We start from the raw sequence: 6986 nt of genomic DNA, 5'->3' as shown, positions 1-6986 counted from the left end.
CGGTCTGTATGTGGGATCCGAACCCTCGGGCGGCAGCGCCGCCGCGCTTCCCAAGCGGCGCCCTTATCCAGTGCGCCACCGGGCCGGCCCCTCTGGCTTGCTTGTTGACTTGTTTTACTCTGTGCAGAAAATGTTTCCCCTTTCTTCTGATAAGTGTTCATTTGTCCTGGGATGGTTTGGATGGAGCAACCCCAATCCATATGCCCAAACTTCACCCTCCTGGCCTGAGAGGTAAGCATGGGACCAGCCTGGAAGTACTCTATCCTCCTGTACCCATGATCTACTTGAGAAATGAGCCATAAGACTCAGGTTAGGCCAGAGTCCATCTTTGAACTTTTCTGATAGAACTATTCGGGAAGGCTACCTCTTCTTCTGGGGTTGTTAATGTAAGAAGATGCAAGTCTGGGGCTACCATTAGCCATTTTGTCACATACAGTCTATCTGAAAAATGAAACCAAGAAGAGTTAGGCAGAATTGAGAAAGAGAGGCAAAGCCCTATTTTGGGGTCACTGGATCAAGTAAAAAATAATGTCTAGAAGAGACAAACAGTATGTCAATCTTCTAGCTCTGATTCCAAATGAACTCCTAGACTTCCTAGTTATATGAACTAATTAATTCCTCCCCCATCCTTTGTTCTATTTAAGCTAGTAAACTGTTTGTTACTTGCACCAAAAATTCCTAAGTGACACAATAATCCATTATATAAAACCACCTGAGAATTTAAACACTCCAAATTATGGAATTTTGGACCTGGTCAGTTCTCAGTTGATTAGAGTGTAGTGTTACAACACCAAGGTCAAGGGTTTAGATCTCTGTACTGGCCCCCAAAAAAAAAAAAATCCCCCAAATTATGGAATTTTATACCTGGAGAGGACCTTCGCAATTTAGTCTAGTACCAGATTTGCAGATGAAGAAACTGAGGCCTATTGAGGGAAAGAGGCCTACATGAAGGCATGCCACAATATTGGCAAGATCTGCACTAGAACCTGCTACCTCTGAGAAAATATTCATAGAAACTTTTTAAAAATTTTAAATTTTGAAAAAATTATAATTCACAGAAAGTTGCAAAAATATGTACAGGGAGGTCCCATGTACTTTTCACTTTTTTCAGTTTCCCCCAATAGTAATATCTTTCATATGTATAGTAAAAAATCAAAACCAGTAAGTTGACATTGGTACAATCCAGAGTATATTCAGATTTCACCAGTTTATAAGCACTCATTAGTGCTTATGTACAGTACTATGCAATTTTACCATACGAGTATGCAGATTTGTGTAAACACCCCCACACTCATGATACAGAACTGTTCTACCACCACAAAGCTCGCTTGAGCAACACTCACCTTTATAACCAGCACCTCCTCTCCCATCACTAATCTCTAACAGTCTCCATCTCTATAATTTTGTTGGTTCAAGAATGTTAAATAAATCTTACAGTACATACACAACCTTTTGAGATAGGCTTTTTTTAATTATAAAATTTTTATTGAGGGCCGGCCTGTGGCTCACTCGGGAGAGTGCAGTGCTGATAACACCAAGGCCACGGGTTTCGATCCTATATAGGGATGGCTGGTTGGCTCACTAGCTGAGCGTGGTGTTGACAACACCAAGCCAAGGGTTGAGATCCCCTTACCGGTCATCTTTAAAAAAAATAAAAAATAAGGGCTGAGCCCGTGGTGCACTCAGGAGAGTGCGGCACTGGGAGCGGAGCAGCACTCCCGCCGCGGGTTCGGATCCTATATAGGGATGACCGGTACACTCACAGTGCTCACTGGCTGAGCGCGGTGCAGCCGGTCTCAAAAAGGACAATAAATAAATAAATAAATAAATAAAAATAAAATTAAAAAATAAAATTAAATTTTTATTGAATCATAATTGATTATACATATTTTGGGGGTTCGATGTTGACATATATTGATCAAATCAATATTACTAGCATACAGACAAATCAACCAAATTTACAACTATAAAAATGTAACATCAGCCAAGCCGGGGCCACTGGAACTCAGGGGAAGAGGAGGAGAGACCTACGGAGTTCATGAAGGCAGGAGAAACCATGATGAGAGAAAGAAAAAGCTGCTCTGAGCATTTCGGGCCGCGGCTGCTTTAAGGCTCAAGATGATAAGCACATGGAGCAGGAGCCGGCAGAAGCTGCAGCTGTGCCCTTCAGATGGAGTTACTTGGAGGCAGCAGGAGAGAAGAGGGCCTTAGACGCCCCCAGGACAGCAAGACCACTAATAGGGTTCATGTGGACCCACGCAGAGAAGCCAGAACAACTGAAAAAAGGGAGCCACTCAGAGGCCAGTGAGTCATTGCAAGGGACCGGCACAGGGCCCTTCCCATGGAAAGTGTTTGCAGCATGGGTAGTGCGGGGGACGTGCCCACCAGGAGAACAAAGGAACACAGCAAGGACAGCTGATCTGCCCCCCAATCAGCACAGGACCACTCAGAAGAGACTGGTCAGGAATGCAGAAATGCATGGGGTGCAGTTTGACGAAAAAACTCAGGCCCAGATCAGAGATTCTACAGAACACAGATCCACTGGGTCTTTGGAGAGCTGGAAGTACCTATAAGGTCAACCATTAAAGCCTGAGCTGCACAAAAAGGCTTCCTTGGGGAAACAGCAGCAAAGTAGCAATTTAAACAACCACACAGCTCAAGTACTGGTTCCCACAGGAAGTTACCCTGTGTTAGAAGCAAAGGAAAGAAAACTAATTCCAGCCCAGACACACCACCAGCACCTTGGGGCCTGTCTGGGAACTGAAGGCTTGAATCTGGGGACTGAACCCCACTCCCACTTCCAGGCAAACTGCATCAGTGCCTCGGGGCCTGCCCAGGGACCTAAAGCATGGAGAAGGGGACTGGACCCCCTTCCCACAACCAGACACACTGAGCCAGTGCCTTGGGGCTCATCCAGGGACCCAGGCTATGGAGTTGAGGACCAGACCACCCTCCCACGACCAGGCACACCATGCCAGCACCTCAGGAGACCACCCAGGGACCCAGGATATGGAGAAGGGGACTGGACCTCTCTCCCACAACCAGGTACAACATGCCAGCACCTCAGAGCCCACCCAGGGATCTGGGGCAAGGAGAAGGGAACGTTCCTCTCTCCCACAACCAGGCACACTGCGCCAGAGCTTCAGGGCCCGCCCAGGGACCCGAGGCATAATGAACCTTGGACAGGCCATGCGCCGGTTCCTTGCAATGACTCAATGGCCTCTGAGTGGTTCCTCGCTCCTATGTGGGTCCAAGGGAACCTTATTAGTGGTCTTGTTGGCCTGGGGGCCGGCCACCAAGGCCCTCTTCTCCCCTGCCACCTCCATGCAACTTCATCCGAAGGGCACAGCTGCAGCTTTTGCCAGCACTGGCTCCTGCTCCATGCACTCAGCAGCTCCAGCCTGTAAGTGGCTGGGGCTCAAAACAGTCAGAGAGGTTTTTTTCTTTCTCTCATCGTGGCTTCTCCCACCTTCATGCACTCTGTAAGTCTCTCCTCCTCTTCCCCTGAGCTCTAGCGGCCCCAGCTTGGCTGTCGTTGCTTTTTAATAGTTGTAAATTAGTTGATTTGTGGGAGAGAGTGACACTGAGGACCATCTACTCTGCCATCTTGATCGGAAGTCCCAAGTTGAGATTGGCTTTTTAAAAAACTCTGTATATTGCCATTGAGATCTATCAAGCTGCTGCATATATCAATGATTTGTTCCTTTTTATTGCTGGTTCTAGTGATGTCATGGTATGGACAAATTGCAGTTTGTTTACCGATCACCTGTTGAAAGACGTTTCCTTGTTTCCAATTTTTGGACATTATGAATAAAGCTGCTACAAACATTTGTCTACAAATTTTTGTGTGAATGTAAGTTTTGATTTCTCTGAGAAATCAAACGCCCAAGAATGAGAATCAAATCAACTCCCATTCTTGGGAATGGACAAGAGGGTAATTGCTGTGTCATATAGTTAAGTGCATGTTCAGTTTTAAAAGAAATTGCCAGGGCCGAGCCCGTGGCGCACTCGGGAGAGTGCGGCGCTGGGAGCGCAGCAGCACTCCCGCCGCAGGTTCGGATCCTACATAGGGATGACTGGTACGCTCACAGCGCTCACTGGCTGAGCGTGGTGCAGCCGGTCTCAAAAAAAAAGGACAAAAAAAAAAAAAAAATTGCCAGACTTTTCCAGAGTGGCTGTGCCATTCTACATTCACACTCAAAATGAATGAGTGACCCAGATTTTCCACATCCTTGCAAGCATTTGGCGTTGTCACTATTTTTTATTTTAACCATTCTGACAGCTGTGTAGTACTATCTCACTGTGGTCTTACTTTTATTTCCCTATGGCTAATAATATTGAACATTTTTTCATGTGCTTATCTGCCATCTGTATATTGTCTTAGGTAAAATGTCTGTTTGTTGGAGTTAGGAGGACTAAAGCCATGTTGGGACCTAAAACTGCCTGGGCTGTAGAAAAATTTTAAAAGACACAGGTTTTTTTTTGTTTGTTTTTTTAAAAGATGACCGGTAAGGGGATCTTAACCCTTGACTTGGTGCTGTCAGCAACACACTCTCCCAAGTGAGCCACAGGCTGGCCCCTAAGAGACACAGGTTTTTTTTCTTAGCATGCATTTCTCTGAGTTCCCTCTTTTCCCATGATTACTTGATATTTTGAACCTTGGTTGTGGGGCAAGATGACATCATTCACATAAATGTAAAGTTGTTTTCTAGTCAGCTTGGAGCTGAAAACTTGCTACGAAACACGTACTATCCAGACCCTGAGAAACCAAGGAATACATCAATAAAGCTATGCGGATTCTACCCTGAAGCAAATCAAAATCCTGCAGGACCCTAAGATAATGTCCAAATAGGAGAACAGAAGGCAGATGGAGCCTTGGTGAAAATTTGCATCTGGCCCCTTACACATCTCCCTCTCTCCTGCTTCTCACTTCCCGCATCTTACCCCATAAAACCCTCAGTAAATCTGAGTCTTTGAGATGGTTTTAGTCTGGTCATCTCCTTCAGGTTTACTGTGGAGATAAGGTAGCCTAACATCTCCTTCAAGTCACTGATATTCGTGAATAAAGCTGATTTCCTATTTCACCAACAATTTGACTTTTGGGTTGTTCGTTTCTGTTTTGGCGGCGGGCTTTGGTTTTGGTAACAAAATTTTGGCAAGCCAGCCAGGAGCTGAGTGCCATGGGCAGCCTAGCCCCCATTTCCAACAGATGGCGCAATTGGCAGTGGCAGTGTGCCAGGGCTTATCTGTTCACGCTGAGGGAGTGAGACTGGGTCCACTTTTGCGTGTCAGCCGCCTGTGGTGGGCCGGCTCTGTGGCTGGGATTTTTGGGACTTTCCCTGATTTTCCAGCAGTGGTGCTGACCACTAATTTTCTGCCTTTTAGTTGGTGAGGAAGGTGTTAGTAAAGAGTTGACAAGCTCCAGGGTTGGGTAAGTTTGAACTGGTGTGCATGCTGGGAGACCTCTCTCTGTGCTGTTTGTTAGAAAAAGGTACCACTGGTGCAGGACAAGACTTTTGTGAAACTGTGATTGACCAATTTGTCTGCTGGTTCGGTGAAGCACTTCCATTAGGGCGTGTGAGTGAATTGTTAGTATTTATTGTCTGTCCTATGTTGATTGCTTTGCTGCTGTTCACGTTACTATTTTGGTGGAATCCAGATCCCTGCTGTATTAACTTTGAGAACTCTTGGACAGCCTTTGGCCTCTTTTAAAACCTTCCAGGCTTGGGCCGGCCCAGTGGCGCACTGGAGAGTGCGCCGCTTGGGAGCATGGCGGCGCTCCCGCCGAGGGTTTGAATCCCATGTGGAGACCGGTTCCTGCTCACTGGCTGAGCGCGGTGCAGGTGCAACACCGAGGGTTGCGATCCTGTTGCCGGTCCCCGGTACGGGCGCAACACCGAGGGTTGTGATCCCGTTACCGGTCAGTAAAAAAGACAAAAAGGAGGGAAAAAAAAAAAATCCTTCCAGGTTCAGGTCCGGCCCGTGGCTCACTCAGGAGAGTGCGGTGCTAATAACACCAAGGGCACGGGTTCGGATCCTATATAGGGATGGCTGGTTCACTCACTGGCTGAGCGCGGTGCTGACAACACCAAGCCAAGGGTTAAGATCCCCTTATCGGTCATCTTTAAAAATAAATAAACAAATAAATAAATAAATAAAACCTTCCAGGTTCATTAAGGGTTCAGGTGTGGGAGAGTCAGATGCCCACAGGAACTACACTGCACTTTTTGGGAAGACTTAGCTATTTTAGTGCTTTTGTGGCAAAGAATTCAGGAATTGAGCAGGGGGTGTGGAGGTCTGTTTGAACAGTGGTATAGTATGTTACTGCTTTTATATATCAAGAAATAGATCGACTTGCCAAGGGACCAAGAACACCTGAACTCTCTTTTTTCTGGGATTTCTTGTGCAGAGAAGGGTGTGAATTACCAGGGACTGAGAATTTTGGGTAACTCAGGAGGGCAGGATAGCTTTGTTAGCTTCGTTACTATGGGGCCACATCCCAGGAGACCTTCTCTCTAAAAATCCACTATCCTACCATGGTGAGGAGCCAGTTTCAGGCTCAAAGAGCAAACATTTTTATTTGAGTTAAGAGGGCTGGCTGGTTAGCTTGGTTGTGGTTGGTTAGAGTGCAGTGTTATAATACTGAGGTTAAGGGTTTGGATCCCCTTACTGACCAGCCACCAAAAAAAACCAAAGTCCTGAATTATTTGGGCTAGGTCTTGTGTTATCTGTGTCCCCATCAACCATAAAAATCTGCGTCTGGGCAGCTCGTGCCAGGTACTACAGCAGGGATCCTGGGTGCAGGGAGGCAAAAGATTCCTCACTAGAAGGCAGAGCCAGCCAAGGAATTAGCACCATGGGAGGATCTTTGCTCCATTTGAGAGTCCCCTGGGACGGCTATTAGCCAAATGGTCCTATTATAGCTACTCCCCTATGACTGAAAAAAAAAAAAAAAAAAAAAAAAAAAAAAAAAAATTAAAAAAAAA

General features: G+C 46.2%; 1 protein-coding gene across 2 annotated transcripts in view; it reads right to left on the bottom strand.

Annotated features, from left to right (window-relative positions):
- GLE1 (GLE1 RNA export mediator) overlaps positions 1-6986 on the bottom strand; it is a 55815-nt gene that overhangs the window by 30790 nt on the left and 18039 nt on the right. The gene's annotated exons all lie outside the window — the stretch shown is intronic.

The sequence above is a fragment of the Galeopterus variegatus genome, unplaced genomic scaffold (assembly GCF_000696425.1).
Source record: "Galeopterus variegatus unplaced genomic scaffold, G_variegatus-3.0.2 Scaffold80, whole genome shotgun sequence".
Classification (NCBI taxonomy): domain Eukaryota; kingdom Metazoa; phylum Chordata; class Mammalia; order Dermoptera; family Cynocephalidae; genus Galeopterus; species Galeopterus variegatus.
Note: the sequence above shows the minus strand (reverse complement) of the source record. Positions and strands in the feature narration are given on the sequence as shown.